The sequence below is a fragment of the Dendrobates tinctorius genome, unplaced genomic scaffold (assembly GCF_039654945.1).
Source record: "Dendrobates tinctorius isolate UK_male_01 unplaced genomic scaffold, ASM3965494v1 ptg000265l, whole genome shotgun sequence".
NCBI classification, from domain to species: Eukaryota; Metazoa; Chordata; class Amphibia; order Anura; family Dendrobatidae; genus Dendrobates; species Dendrobates tinctorius.
Window position 1 is genome coordinate 7,065,668 of NW_027361932.1, and position 16,118 is coordinate 7,081,785.

General features: G+C 42.7%; 1 protein-coding gene across 1 annotated transcript in view; it reads right to left on the reverse strand.

Annotated features, from left to right (window-relative positions):
• Positions 1-14,382, reverse strand: part of TANGO2 (transport and golgi organization 2 homolog) — a 349,095-nt gene extending 334,713 nt beyond the window's left edge. The window contains exon 1 of the mRNA XM_073559053.1: positions 14,246-14,382. The gene's annotated coding sequence lies outside the window, so the exon portion shown is untranslated. The remainder of the gene's footprint in view (positions 1-14,245) is intronic.
• Between the last annotated feature and the right edge of the window lie 1,736 nt (positions 14,383-16,118).

The window sequence follows — 16,118 nt, forward strand, 5'->3', positions numbered from 1 at the left end:
GGAACAGAACCGGTCAGTACAGAAGTACTTACTAGACTTAAGCTTGGCCTATAAATAAATACAGTGTCCAAACCAATCTCAGTAAATAATTACAAAATTAAAGTAAGCATATACGGATGATTCTAAAACTCATTTTAGAACATAGGTATATTACTAAGACTAAACTCAATCCAGACTAAACAAGGGAAATCAGTACTGATTTTAAGCAGACTAAGGCAGAATACAGTGGCTTGCGAAAGTATTCTACCTCCTTGGGTTTTTACCTATTTTGTTACATTACAATGTCTGTTTTCTCTATGAAGTGAGAAAAATATAGGCATAAATTAAATGTATAGGATTAAATAACTAAAATGGACACGTGCATAAGCATTCAACCTTTTGCGATGAAACCCCTAAAAATTTCTGGTACAAGCTATTAACTTGTTAAATCACATGCTTAGCGAAAGAAAGTCCACCTGTGTTTAACCCCTTCATGACCCAGCCTATTTTGACCTTAATGACCTGGCCATTTTTGGCAATATTGACCAGTGTCCCTTTATGAGGTAATAACTCAGGAACGCTTCAACAGATCCTAGCGATTCTGAGAATGTTTTTTCGTGACAGATTTGGCTTCATGTTAGTGGTAAACTTAGGTCAATAATGTTTGCATTTATTTGTGAAAAAAACGGAAATTTGGCGAAAATTTTGAAAATTTCGCAATTTTCACATTTTGAATTTTTATTCCGTTAAACCAGAGGGTTATGTGACACAAAATAGTTTATAAATAACATTTCCCACATGTCTACTTTACATCAGCACAATTTTGGAAACAAAATTTTTTTTTGTTGGGAAGTTATAAGGGTTAAAAGTTGACAAGCGATTTCTCATTTTTACAACAAAATTTACAAAACCATTTTTTTTTAGGGACCTTTTTTAGGGACCACCTCACATTTGAAGTCACTTTGAGGGGTCTATATGGCAGAAAATACCCAAAAGTGACACCATTCTAAAAACTGCACCCCTCAAGCTACTCAAAACTACATTCAAGAAGATTATTAACCCTTCAGGTACATTTTATTTTTTCCAATAAAAATTTTCTTTTAACATCAATTTTTTCATTTTCACATGGGCAACAGGATAAAATGGATCCGAAAATTTGTTGGGCAATTTCTCCTGAGTACATCGATACCTCATATGTGGTCATAAACCACTGTTTGGGCGCACGGCAGGGTTCAGAAGGGAAGGAGCGCCATTTGACTTTTTGAATGGAAAATATGCTGGAATATTTAGCGGTTGCCATGTCGTGTTTGGAGAGTCCCTGTGCGCCTAATCATTGGAGCTCCCCCACAAGTGACCCCATTTTTGAAACTAGACCCTCCAAGCAACTTATCTGGATGCATAGTGAGCACTTTGAACCGCCAGGTGCTTCACAAATTGATCCGTAAAAAAAAAGGACTTTTTTTTCAAAAAAAATTTCTTTTAGCCTCAGTTTTTTCATTTTCACATGGGCAATGGGATAAAATGGATCCTAAAATTTGTTGGGCAATTTCTCCTGAGTGCAACGATACCTCATATGTGGTCATAAACCACTGTTTGGGCACACGGCAGGGTCCCGAAGGGAAGGAGCACCATTTGACTGGAAAATTAGCTCCAATCGTTAGTGGACACCATGTCGTGTTTGGCGAGCCCCTGTGTGCCTAAGCATTTGAGCTCCCCCACAAGTGACTCCATTTTGGAAACTAGACCACCCAAGGAACTTATCTAGATGTGTGGTGAGGACTTTGAACCCCCAAGTGCTTCACAGAAGTTTATGACGCAGAGTAGTGAAAATAAAAAAATAATTTTTTTTCCTTAAAAATGATTTTTTAGCCCGCTATTTTTTATTTTCACAAGGCTAACAGGAGAAATTGGACCCCAAAAGTTGTTGTGTAATTTGTCCTGAGTACACCGATACCCCATATGTCAGGGGAAACCACTGTTTGGGCGCATGGGAGAGCTCAGAAGGGAAGGAGCGCGATTTTGGAATGCAGACTGATGGGATATTCTGCGGGCATCATGTTGCATTTGCAGAGCCCCTGATGTGCCTAAACAGTAGAAACCTCCCACAAGTGACCCCATTTTGGAAACTAGACCCCCCAAGTAGCTTATCTAGATGTGTAGTGAGCACTTTGAACCCCCAAGTGCTTCACAGAAGTTTATAAACGCAGAGCCATGAAAATAAAAAATCATTTTTTTTCCTCAAAAATGATTTTTTAGCCCGCTATTTTTTATTTTCACAAGGGTAACAGGATAAATTGGACCCCTAAAGTTGCTGTTCAGTTTGTCCTGAGTACGCTGGCACCCCATATGTGGGGGGGATCCACTGTTTGGGCGCACGGCAGGGCTCAGAAGGGAAGAAGCGCCATTTGACTTTTTGAATGGAAAATTAGCTCCAATCGTTAGCGGACACCATGTCTTGTTTGGAGAGGCCCTGTCTGCCTACACTTTGGAGCTCCCCCACATATCACCCCATTTTGGAAACTAGACCCCCTAAGGAAGTTATCTAGATGCATAGTGAGCACTTTGAACCCCCAGGTGCTTTACAGAAGTGTATAATGCAGAGCTGTGAAAATAAAAATATTTTTTTTCCTCAAAAAATGATTTTTTTAGCCCGCTATTTTTTATTTTCACAATAGTTACAGGAGAAATTGGACCCCAAAAGTTGTTGTCCAGTTTGTCCTGAGTACGCTGGTACACAATATGTGGGGAGAGACCACTGTTTGGGCACACGTCGGGGCTCGGAAGGGAAGTAGTGACGTTTTGAAATACCGACTTGATGGAATGGTCTGCGGGCATCATGTTACGTTTGCAGAGCCTCTGATGTGCCTAAACAGTGGAAACCCCCCACAAGTGACCCCATTTTGGAAACTAGACCACCCAAAGAACTTATCTAGATGTGTGGTGAGCACTTTGAACCCCCAAGTGCTTCACAGAAGTTTATAACGCAGAACCGTGAAAATAAAAAAAAATTTTTCCTCAAAAAATGATTTTTTAGCCCGCAATTTTTTATTTTTACAAGGATAACAGGATAAATTCGACCCCAAAAGTTGTTGTCCAGTTTGTCCTGAGAACGCTGGTACCCCATATGTCGGGGGGGACCACTGTTCGGGCACACATCGGGGCTCAGAAGGGAAGTAGTGACTTTTGAAATACCGACTTGATGGAATGGTCTGCGGGCGTCATGTTACGTTTGCAGAGCCCCTGATGTGCCTAAACAGTGGAAACCCCCCACAGTGACCCCATTTTGGAAACTAGACCCCCCAAGGAACTTATCTAGATGTGTGATGAGCACTTTGAACCCCCAAGTGCTTCACCGAAGTTTATAACGCAGAGCCGTGAAAACAAAAAAAATCATTTTTTTTCACAAAAATCATTTTTTTAGCCCCCAATTTTTTATTTTCCCAAGGGTAACAGGAGAAATTAGACTCCCAAAGTTGTTGTGCAATTTTTCCTGAGTACTCTGATACCCCATATGTGGGGGTAAACCACTGTTTGTGCACACGTCGGGGCTCGGAATGGAGAGAGTGCTGTTTGACATTTTGAACGCAAAATTGGCTGGAATAAATCGTGGCGCCATGTCGCGTTCGGAGACCCCGTGATGTGCCTAAACAGTGGAAACCCCTCAATTCTAACTCCAGCTCTAACCCCAACACACCCCTAACCCTAACCCAACCCTAATAATAACCCTAACCACAACCCTAACGCCAACACACCCCTAACCCTAATCCCAACTCTAACCCTAACTACAAGCCTAACCCTAATCCCAACCCACCCCTAACCCTAATTCCAGCCCTAACCCTAATTCCAGCCCTAACCCTAATTCCAGCCCTAACCCTAATTCCAACCCTAACCCTAATTTTAACCCTAATTTTAACCCTAAACCTAATTTTAACCCTAACCCTAATTCCAACCCTAACCCTAATTCTAGCCCTAATCCTATTTCTAACCCTAACCCTATCTGTAACCCTAATTCCAACCCTAACCCTAATTCCAACCCTAAATGGAATTTTTTTTTTTTTTTTTATTTTATTATTTGCGCCTGGCTATGGGGGTGATAAAAGGGGGGTGTATTTACTTTTTTTTTCATTTTGATCACTGTGAGAGTGTATCACAGTGATCAAAATGAAAAATGAACGGGCAACCGGCAAATTCATGGGCGCCGCCATCTTGAACAATGGCAGGCGCACTGCGCGTGCGCCCGCCATTTTGCAAGATGGCGGCGCCCATGATCCGGGAGCCACGGCGGGACACCGGGAGCACGATCGGAGGTCCCGGGGGGATCGGAAGGTGGGAGGGAGCGATAGGAAGGGGAGGGGGAGCAGATGATGACGGCGGCGACCGATCGCCGCCGTCCATCGGTGGCGGGGGCCGATCGGCCCCGCCAGTCGGTGTGTGGGGTGGTCGGGTGTCGGTGTCCAGCCATGTCCGATGCTATTGCAGCATCGGCCATGGATGGATTGTAATATTTCACCAAATTTCATTGGTGAAATATTACAAATCGCTCTGATTGGCTGCTTCACTTTTAACAGCCAATCAGAGCGATCGTAAGCACGTGAGGGCTAAGCCACGCCCCCAGAGATTAACTGTAGAGTGTCCTCTGTGTGCGGGTCGGGTGACCTTTCAGTGACCCCGGTCACCCGACCCACAGGGGGGCTATTTATAGCATGACGCCTACGTAGGCGTCATAGGTCGTTTGGGCACGACTTTTCATGACGCCTACGTAGGCGTCATGGGTCGTGAAGGGGTTAATGTAAGTGTCACATGGTCTGTCAATATATACTCTGGCAGTTCAACGCACTCAGCAGTACATGGAGGTAGAATACAGGAACACTGTCTCTTTAAATCTTCTATTGGTTTATTATCTATTGGCATAAACCAACATGAAGGGAAAGGTAAAACACAGCCCTGCAGGCAAAACAGGAAAACAAAAAAACAAAAACAAAATGCTGTAAAAGTCCATACATTTGCGGGGAGCTGCCCGCTCTGGAGCAGCACAAGTTCAGTCTTTCCTCCTCAGGACACAAACCACTGGAGATCCTCTCTCCAACCCTGCTGAATCAACACTGCCTCTGGAGTCTAGCTATTTAAGCCCTAGACTACACTTTGGGGTGGAGATAAGATGGACATCCTCGCACGCGCTCTATGGATGTCCACATAAAAGCCAGCCCATTGTAACAAATTAGCTTAACCTCTCAGCGCACTTAGTGTGCTGGAGGAAAAACTCTGGGTTTTATATCAATGACACCATTAAATATATCTCCCAACCATCACTTTACCTGTGATTTTGTCACAATACACACCTTTTCTGAAAGACCACAGAGGCTGCAACACCATTTAGCGAGAGGCACCACTAACTAAACAACACCGCGAAGACCAAGGAGATCTCCAGACAAGTCAGGGACAGAGTTCTTGAGAAGCACAAGTCAGGGTTGGGTATATCCCAATCTCAGATGATCCCCAGAGCACCATCATATGCATTATCATCAGATGGAAAGAACATGATACCACAACAAACCTGTCAAGAGAGGGCCGACCACCAAAACACTCAGCCAGGGCAAGGAGGGCATTAATCAAAGAGGCAGCACAGAAACCAAAGGTAACCTTCATGGAGCCGCAGAGTTCCCAATCAGAGACTGGAGAATATGTCCATATGATCACAATAAGCCATACACTCCATATAGGTGGCCTTTATGGAAAAATGGGCAGAAAAAAAAGCCTTTTCTTCTCCACCCAAAAAAATGTAAGGCTCATTTTGAGTTTGCCGAAAGACATGTGGGAGACTCCCACAAATTTATGGAGGAAGGTGCTGTGGTCAGATGAAACCAATATTAAACTGTTGGCCACCAAGGTAAACGCTGTGTCTGTCGCCAAATCCACACAGCTCATCACCCCAAGAACACCATTCGCTCAAGGAAACATGGTAGTGGCAGCATCAAGCTGTGGGGATGATTTGACAGCAGGGACAGGGAAAATGGACCGATTCGAGGGGAAGATGGATAGTGGGAAGCAAATCCTGTTTCAGTCTGTCAGTGATTTGAAACTGGGGCGTAGTTTCAGCTTCTAACAAGACAATGACACAAAGCATACCAATAAAGCAACACTAAGGGTTTAAAGGAAAATGTGTAAATGTTTTGGAGTAACCTAGTCAAAGCCCAGACCTCAATCCAATTGAGAATCTATGGGCAGACTAGAAGATTGCTTTTCACCAGAGGGAACCATCTAACTAGAAGAAGTTGGATCAGTTTTGATTTGGGGAATGGGCACAAATGCCAGTGGCAAGATATAGAAAGCTCATAGAAACTTATACAAAGCGACTCTCAGTTGAAATGGCCGCAAAATGAGGCTTTATACAGTACTGACTTTAAGGGGGTGAATATATGTGCACATGCCAATTTTTAGTGATTTGATCCCATAAATTTAATTTCGGACTATAAGACACACTTTTTTCACAATTTTTTTGTGGAAAACAGGGGTGCGTCTTATAATCGGAATATACCGTACTTACAATTAGCTAGGTGGCAGCATGAGTCAGGCGATTTTTCCTGTTGTCCGACACTGCAGGACGATAATCTCTCTTCCATCCCGGTGCGGCAGGCTCGGCGGCGCTCGGTGGTGCAGGGGGCTCTGGCGACATTTTGTGAAACCCCGGAGTCTGCGCACTTCCATTGGCTCAATGCTGTGGTCTCCGGAAAAATGGTCTCCAGAGGCAGCGCATGCGCAGACTGAGATCTTGGCAACGAGATCTTGTCTCGTCACCACCGAGCACCGCCGAACTTGCCGCACCAGTCTGAGTCATATCATCGCCGGACCACCAAACACCCCCTGTGACTCTGCTCCCTCAGCGCTGCTGATCCCCCCCCAGGATAAGCTGAATTCAGGACTGTAAGACTGACCCCCATTTGATACATTGATTTTTTTCCCCATTTTCCATCTGAAAATTTGGGGTGCGTCTATAAACGGTATGTCTATATTTTTCTCACTTCACTTCGCCAACTTAGATTATTTAGTGCTGATGCATCATACATAAATCGGACTACAAAAATAAATATTTTAATACAGGTTTTAATGTAACAAAATAGGTAAAAAGCCAAGGTGAGGATGAATACTTTCGCAAGCCACTGTAAATTAAGGCATCCATTGACTCACAAGCTGTGTCTTCTCAGACTGTAGTTGTTTTCTTTACCTTTTACTCTCCACCGAATCCAGATTTTTGTAACCTCTCCTGGTCCTGCAAAATTTGTCCCTGTTACTTGACTAGTTCTACCATGTGATTTAGGCCTGTTTCACACATCTGTTTGTGTCCATCAGTCAAAATCCGCTGTTTTGTAAAAAAAAAAAAAAAAAAAAAATGAATCCGCCATTTTTCTTGGCGGATCCGTTTTTTTCCCCATTGAGTTGCATTACCGGCGGATCTTGACGGATGGCCATCCATCGGATCCGTTTTTTTGCAGATCCGCCAAAATTTTGACGTCCGCCGACATGCCCGAACGGACCATGCAACGTTTTTTCGGGCTGCCGGATCCGCATTTCTCACTGCGCATGCCCGAAAGACTTCACTCAGCCGCAAATTTAACCCTAAACTCTGTTCTGGCGGCTGAAAAATTATCTCTCTCTCCCTCTCGCTCTCTCCCTCTCCCCCCCCCCAGGCAGGGGTTTCTGTAAAATTCTTCCTTTGACAGATCCGTTAAAATAACGGTCCGGTGCCAAACGTTGTGGTCAGTACAGGAACGGATCCGTTATCCGCCATTTTAGCGGATTTTGACTTACCAAAAAAACTGATGTGTGAAACAGGCCTTAGCTAGGATTTTTGCAGAGATACAGGTATAGTGAGACTGTTATTGGGAGAGGGGGTGAAAAAGGGCATCAAAGCACCTGGTAGGAGCAAGGCAAAAGGAACTGTGAAGCACCTGGTGGAAAATGAACAGAAGCAACAGTGAAGCCTTCTAGTTTTCTTTTGATTGGTGGCACAAAAATGCTAGGAAGCAACCCTCTTCATAAACACTAATTAAGAATGCCCAATAATATTCTGCGTTTTCACACTGTATATTTTTGCAGTCCGAGAATATCTGCTCCATATCATTGAGACATGATCTATTTTGAAATGAGTCACGTATCTATGGGTCCATGAAAAGAGGAGTTTTCTGTATATCTAAATACAATCCTGCTGTTTTCTATAATGGACTCTTTACGTTTGCACACTGAATATTTGAACTCCTGATGGTCATATCACGTACATCATAGATATGTAATCTTTCTCAGTTTCAAGTTGCTATTTTCAAACTGCTAAAATATACGGAATTCCGTTCTTTGCCCAGTTTAGGTGTCAGGTGTGAATAGGACCACTCAAATACAGGTGTGGCTGTTTTTGCTTCCTTTTCTCAAAATAAGTCAACATTTTTTACTTGCTTTTTACTTCAATGTACCTGTTGGGGCATAGTGATCTTATCAGAAAGTAATGTTTGAGAATATTGTCCCAAACATAAAATTTTCAACAGTCTTTTGAAAAACAGTGGGCTAGTTGGTTAAAAGCTATACATAACTGAAATATTTGTGGCACAATTTTTTTTTTAATGGCTGTTATAATTACTGTTCAAAAGTTTGGGATCACCCAGACAATTTTGTGTTTTCCATGAAAACGCATACTTTTATTAATCAAATGCCTTGCCAAATGAATTTAAAATCTAGTCCAGACATTGACAAGATTCGAAAAAAAGGCCTTTATTTGAAATTTTCTCCTTCAAACTTTGCTTTCGTCAAAGAATGATCCCTTTGCAGCAATTACAGCATTGCAGACATTTGGCATTCTAGCAGTTAATTTGCTGAGGTAATCTGGAGAAATTTCACCCCATGCTTCCAGGAGCCCCTCCCACAAGTTGGTTTGTCTTGATGGCCACTTTTTGCGTACCATACAGTTAAGCTGCTCCCACAACAGCTCAATGGGGTTGAGATTTGGTGACTGCACTGGCAACTCCATTACAGATGGAATACCAGCTGCCTACTTCTTCCCTAAATAGTTCTTGCATAATTTAGAGGTGTGCTTTGGGCATTGTCCTGTTTTAGGATGAAATTGGCTCCAATCAAGCACTGTCCACAGGGTATGGCATGGCGTTGCAAAATGGAGTGATAGCCTTCCTTATTCAAAATCCCTTTTACCTTGTACAAATCTCCCACTTTACCAGCACCAAAGCAACCCCAGTCCATCACATTGCATCCACCATGCGTGACAGATGGCGTCAGGCACTCTTCCAGCATCTTTTCACTTGTTCTGCATCTCACAAATGTTCTTCTGTGTGATCCAAACACCTCAAACTTGGATTCGTCTGTCCATAACACTTTTTTCCAATCTTCCTCTGTCCAATTTCTGTGTTCTTTTGCCCATATTAATCTTTTCCTTTTATTAGCCAGTCTCAGAAATGGCTTTTTCTCTGCCACTCTGCCCTGAAGGCCAGCATCCCGGAGTTGCCTCTTCACTGTAGACGTGACACTGGCGTTTCGCGTGTACTATTTAATGATGCTGCCAGTTGAGGACCTGTGAGGCGTCGATTTCTCAAAACTACAGACTCTAATGTTCTTGTCTTGTTGCTCAGTTGTGCAGCGGGGCCTCCCACTTCTCTTTCTACTCTGGTTAGAGCCTGTTTGTGCTCTCCTCTGAAGGGAGTAGTACACACCGTTGTAGGAAATCTTCAGTTTCTGGGCAATATCTTGCATGGAATTGCATTCATTTCTAAGAACAAGAATAGACTGTCGAGTTTCACATGAAAGTTCTTTTTTTCTGGCCATTTTGAGAGTTTAATGGAACCAACAAAAGCAATGCTCCAGATTCTCAACTAGCTCAAAGGAAGGTCAGGTTTATAGCTTCTCTAATCAGCCAAACTGTTTTCAGCTGTGCTAACTTAATTGCACATGGGTTTTCAAGGGTATTCTAATGATCCATTAGCCTTCTTACACAGTTAGCAAACACACAGTACCATAAGAAAACTGGAGTGATGGTTGTTGGAAATGGGCCTCTATACACCTATGAAGATATTGCATTACAAACCAGACGTTTGCAGCTAGAATAGTCATTTACCACATTAACAATGTATAGAGTGTATTTCTGAATCATTTAATGTTAGCTTCATTGGAAAAAACTGGGTTTTCTTTAAAAAATAAGGAAATTTCTAAGTGACCCTAAACTTTTGAATGGTAGTCTATGTATATATTGTGGTGTAATGACCACTGTGTCCACTAGGGGGCGCTGTGTGGATGTCCCAAGAGAGAGGATGAGTGGCAGAATATGGAAGGACCGTTAAGTATCTCAAGGTGGGTGGCCTTGAGATGGAGACTTATGTACGTGTGTGGATCAGCAATGACATTGCTGAGGTGTTGCTTCAGTGTGTCATGGAGAAGTCTCCAGGTAACTAGAGAGATAGGCATGCCTGGTTACCTACAAAACCACCCAGGGGGTGTGTTTAAAGAACACTGTTGTAAAGAGTGTGAGTGGTTGAAGCACCTGTGATGAGGTTATAGTCATGTGACCCGATGGGCGTGGCTATGGACCATATAATATGGCCAGGGTAGGTCACATGGGGTGAATGCTGGGACCTGGTTAGTCCAGTGTGGAAGGTCCCATCTGAGTGAGATGGGGCTGCCTTCTGACAGCAAGTGAACGCTGTGTTAATGGCTGCACGTGGCTGCTGGCTGCTAATTCCCTGGAGGGAATGGACGTCTGCAGTATGCTAAAGGAACCATGAGTGACCCTGACGTGGGTGAGATAACCGAGGCTAGAAAGCCTGTGTATGTTTAATCTGTATGACTACAGGATAACCAGAGTGAAGCTCTATAATGGACGCTATGCTGTAATGCTGTTGTATATTGCTGCTGTGGGTTTATGATGCTGAATAAACCGCATGGACTGTTTTGGTTTCGTGGAAAACCTGGTGCCGGATGTGTTTTTGTCCGCTGCCTAGTGAGGATTCCCTAACTGAATAACAGCGCTACCTCACTATATATATATATATATATATATATATATATATAGTGCACTATGATAGAATGATAGACAATGTATTAATTGATGAAACATTACTGATATTTATGTTGTGTTACAACAGTGTATGTTGACACAGAATGTCATCATTTAAATATATACGGTTGCATGACTACACTGTGTGTCAAGCATAAAACAGGTAGATGAGGTTAATGATGCCTATGGTTGGTTACCAGTCCCTTAAATACACAGTTCCTATCTGGACCAGCTGTCTCTGAGCAAAGAGTTTCTAAGAAACACATGCATCAGGGATAGTGGAGTGGAGTGAATGATTTTGGACTACTATTTTTATTGGATCCCTTTATATTAAGTTTTCTTCATAATAGATAATGTCTGTAAAGCGCTATGGAATTAATGGCGCTACATAAGTGAGTAAAATAGATAATATTCATTGCTAATCCAGTCAACCATCCTGTCTAATTCTTTCATGTCTTTCTAAGTATTGTCTGCCATGTATACTTTTGTACCCCAGGTGTCTATTGTATCTCCCTTATGTGTGAATTTATATTTTTTTACGGATTTCCATTTCTAACATTAATAAATGTGGTGGGGTTTTTGTGGGTCTTCTCTTCTCTTCTCTGCTGATCTTCTCTTCAAGAAGATTTGTTCTCTGTCTCCAAATATTCCTACACTCTTATTTATTTTATTTTCCTGACGACTAAACATACTAGCCTCAGCTTGGACAAAACTGGGCCTAGACCTCTCGTAAGTTAAACGATGAATCTCATGGTACGTAAAGTAATCAATGAGAAACTATCAGCTAAGGCTAGCTTCAGACTAGCGTTTTTGCCCGCAGCGCATGGCACGGCTAAGCCCCGCCCCCTGTGGTCATTTCCACCTAGTGTCGCACATCGCTGCGTGCGATCTGCACACCCTATCTTTAGCATAGGGTGCGCAGACCGTGCGCTGGCCGTGCGCTAGTAGGATTTTGCATGCGCTGCGTCCTTTTGACGGTGCGCCGAATGCACCATTTTGCATTTTGGTGCGCTCGGCGCACCGTCAAGAGGGCGCAGCGCACGCAAAATCATACTAGCGCACGGCCAGCGCACGGTCTGCGCATCCTATGCTAAAGATAGGGTGTGCAGATCGCATGCAGCGATATGCGACACTAGGCGGAGATGACTGGAGGAGGCGTGGCAGGGGGTGGGGCTTAGCGGCACCGTGCGCTGCGGGCAAAAACGCTAGTCTGAAGCTAGCCTTAGGCTGTGTGCCCACGTAGCGATTTTTAAGCATTTTTGCCATGATTTTCGGCGCGAAAATGCTGCGAAAACGTTTAAAAATCGTGTACAGAACGTCCCCCATGCATTCCTACGGCATTCCGCACATGCTGTGCTAATGCTGTGCTTTTTTCCTCGGTGGAATCGCATCACGGAAAAAAGTCGCAGCATGGTCATTCTTTTGTGCGGAATCGCAAAGAATTGCCGCGATTCCGCACCCATAGGAATGCATGAGAATCGCTTACTTCCCGCATGTGGCTATGCCCACCATGCGCGAAGTTAAGCGTCTCATGTGCGGTTGGTACCCATGGTGTGGAGGAGAGGAGACTGTCCTCCAGGCCCTGGGTACCATACCCCTGTAAAAAAAAGCATAAAAAATAAAAAATCGGGGTATATTTACCTTCCGGCGTCACGCGCTGCATTCCCGGCCTCAGCGTTCCCAGTAATGCTTGCGGCAAGGTCCTGTGATGACGTAGTCTCGCGTTACTCTAGCGGTCTCGTGAGATCGCTATACCAACGCGAGACCAACGTTATCACAGGTCTCACAAGGCATTACTGGGAACGCTGAGGCCGGGAATGCAGCGCGGGACGTCGGAAGGTAAATATACACCAATTTTTTTTATTTTTTTTAGCATTTTAACATTCTATCTTTTACTATTGAGGCCGCATAGGCGGCCTCAATTGTAAAAAGCTGCTCGCACTTGTCAAACACTATGTTTGACGAGTGTGACCAACCTGTCAATCACTTTCCAAGCGATGCTTCAAATCGCTTGGAAAGTGCTTGAATATCGCACGTGAAAATTGAGGCAAAATCGCGAACATAATCGTGGTAAAATTGCGGTGAAATCGCGCGATTTCTGGGAAGGAGTCCGGTTTTTAGTGTCCGGAATAAAACTCTACGTGGGCACATAGCCTTAAGGTCACATAATAACAGACTCCTTTCGCCACACCACAACTATCCCTACAGGCTTCTACAAACCATGATTCCTCCTAATAATCTGCATCCATTGAGCAGAACTCGACTTCTTCTGGGGCACCCACTCTTGACCCTTCTTCTTTCCTCTCCCCAGTTATTCCCTTTAATCCTCATCTTTTTCACATTTTCTAAATCAAAAGTTTGTGCTCTGTCATCTTGCCAAATTATTACTCTGACTTTCAATGAAATTCTACTGTTAAAAAAGTTGTTTTTTACACATGCACTTTGGCTATTGCTTATTGCAAGTGTAACTGGTACTGTAAGGCTACATTCACACATTAATGTGACACGTCCATTATTTTCTCAAACAGCACAGAATTCCATAGAGTTTCACTGATACGTAGCAAACCCATATCTGTTTTAAAAACGTATCCATGTCTTTGGTCCATGAGAGTCAAAGTATATTCCATAGATTGTAAGCTTGCGAGCAGGGACCTCACTCCTCTTGGTATCTGTTGATTTATGTGATTATTGCTATTCTGTATTGTCTGTACAAGTCCCTTCAAAAATGTAAAGCGCTGCGGGATATGTTGGCGCTATAGAAATAAAACTAATATTATTATTATCACCTATTCTCATCTGTTTTGCTGATCGGAATCAGCCATTAAAGTTTATAGGGATCTTTATGATGACATACTTTGTATTTCTGTTATTACTTGACCCACTTCGAAGAGTCTATGGATAAAAGCGTTCAGCCAGACTACCTGCTTCCGTGAAAAAAACAAAACAAACGAAAACGCTGGTAACTCGGATGAATGAATGTAGCCTTAAAGCTTGCTTAAAGAAAGTCACCTCGACCACACATGCACCCTCAGCTTTTTCATACCGCATTTATTTGACCTAGTATATAAATCAGTTCCTGTACTAATTTTTCTCAGGTAATATGGAAAATTAAGCAGTGAAATCTCATATCTACGTATTTTGCATTACATTGATAAACAAGTAATTAATTTGTCACACTCCTCAATGGTGAACAAAGAAAGCAGGTTTACAGTTTGTGATTACCTTGTGACTTTCTGGCTCCCGTATCTTCCACCGCTCTCCTTCAAGGATTAGCTGCTGATGAATAAACTGTTTGAAAGTTTCACAATGTGACAGCTGGGCTGGTTTCGTTGAGCAATGAGTTTGGAGTTCAGGAAGTAGCAGCAGTTACAAAATGTCCTTATCTTTGTAATTAAAATCGTCTCAAAGGGCATTTGGAAAGGAAATCATATTGCCCACATAACTGATTCCTCCAAGTCTGAAAACTGTAAGCACTAGTCTTACCAGGAATTTATTTTGGAAGCATATATATATAATATTTCACGGCCCTTTTTCCTTGATAAGGAAAATAAAACTATTTTTAATGAAGAAAGGGAACGATACAAGTCTTGCCTGTTACAGAAATAAGTAAGTAAGCATCCTTGGCTGATTCAGACAATCTGCAGATAGATGAATTGAATGAATCCAGATGACGACAATGAATAGATCAACTGAGACATTCTAAAAAAACAAACAAAAAATCTTTCGCGGATAGTAACCATGGTTACTGAACATGTAATAATTAAAGCCAAGATGAAAAAGATAAAGAAAGCAATATAACAGTCTTTCATATACAGTAATAAAATATTATATTTGTCCTCTCCAAGTCTTTCCAATGAGGATTGAGGTCACACGAATGTGGTAACTTGTAGGAAAAATGTTCCATGCAGCACTATGCCCTTTTGTGGAGGCAAAACATACATTGAAGTCTTTTCCATGGCAACCTTGCCCACAAGACCGCATTACCAGTTTCTAAACATGTAGAATGAATGCGGTCAATACTAAAGCAAAATACTTTTACCATGAATGCAATGATCTATAAGCATAAGCTGATCAGCCTCTACATTCAGTTGGACGTTTTATATTAAAAGGAACCTGTCATGTAAAAAAACGCTATAAACCTGCAAATATGGGGTTAATCTGCAGGTTAATAGCTTTCTGATCTGCCTGGCACCCAAAATGAGCTCTACTGCCGGAAAGAAATTAACTTTGTTCCTCGAGTCCCACAGGCTCGGGATTTCAGTCATAGAGACTTCAATCACCGGCTGTCAGTGTCAGGGGCACGGATACAGCCACAGCTCACTATGTACTGAAGTCACACGGCCCACCCCTATGACTAAAAAACTGAGGCTGCTGGGATGAATGAAGTTCATTTCCTACCAACAGAGTGGCTCTCAGTGTTGACATCAGGCAGCTTCAGTATGCTATTAACCTGCACATTAATCCCATATTTGCAGGTTAATAGTGTTTTTTACAGGACAGGTTCCCTTTAATTACTACTGTAATATGGTGAAATTTTTTGCAAGGTGTATAGAAGATTCAGAGATAGTAGTTACACCCAAGCTATGGTGTCTAAGGAGGTCTACAGGTCTTGTGGCTATTTTCAAGAATGTCACCTGTTAGCAAGTGTTTTAGCAGGGACAACACCTGTGAATTCCATATTTGCATACAAGGATATACATACAATCTATGTGACTCCCTACATCTCACAGTGCTAGCGGGGATCTCATTTAGGTCACAGCAGTTCAGTCCGGCGGGGAACAGAGCCTCAGTGATTAGCAGTAACCTCAATGACGTCACCGCCGGTCACTGATGCTGCACTCGCAGCAGCTCAGTCACCTCACCAGTGGTTCTCAGCCTGGATGGTCGCATCTTGGCACTGTCCAGGTTGAAAACTATTTCTCCCCCAAACATGGACTACGGCGTGGAACAAAATGACGGAGAGGTGAGGGATATTGTTGTTTTTTTTATTTTAGTTTTATTACAGGAGAGCAATGGCTTTGGTAGAACAGGTGTTAGGTGAGTATAACTGTGTTCGTTATTTTTAAATAAAAATTGAAAACTGTGTTTTGTTTTA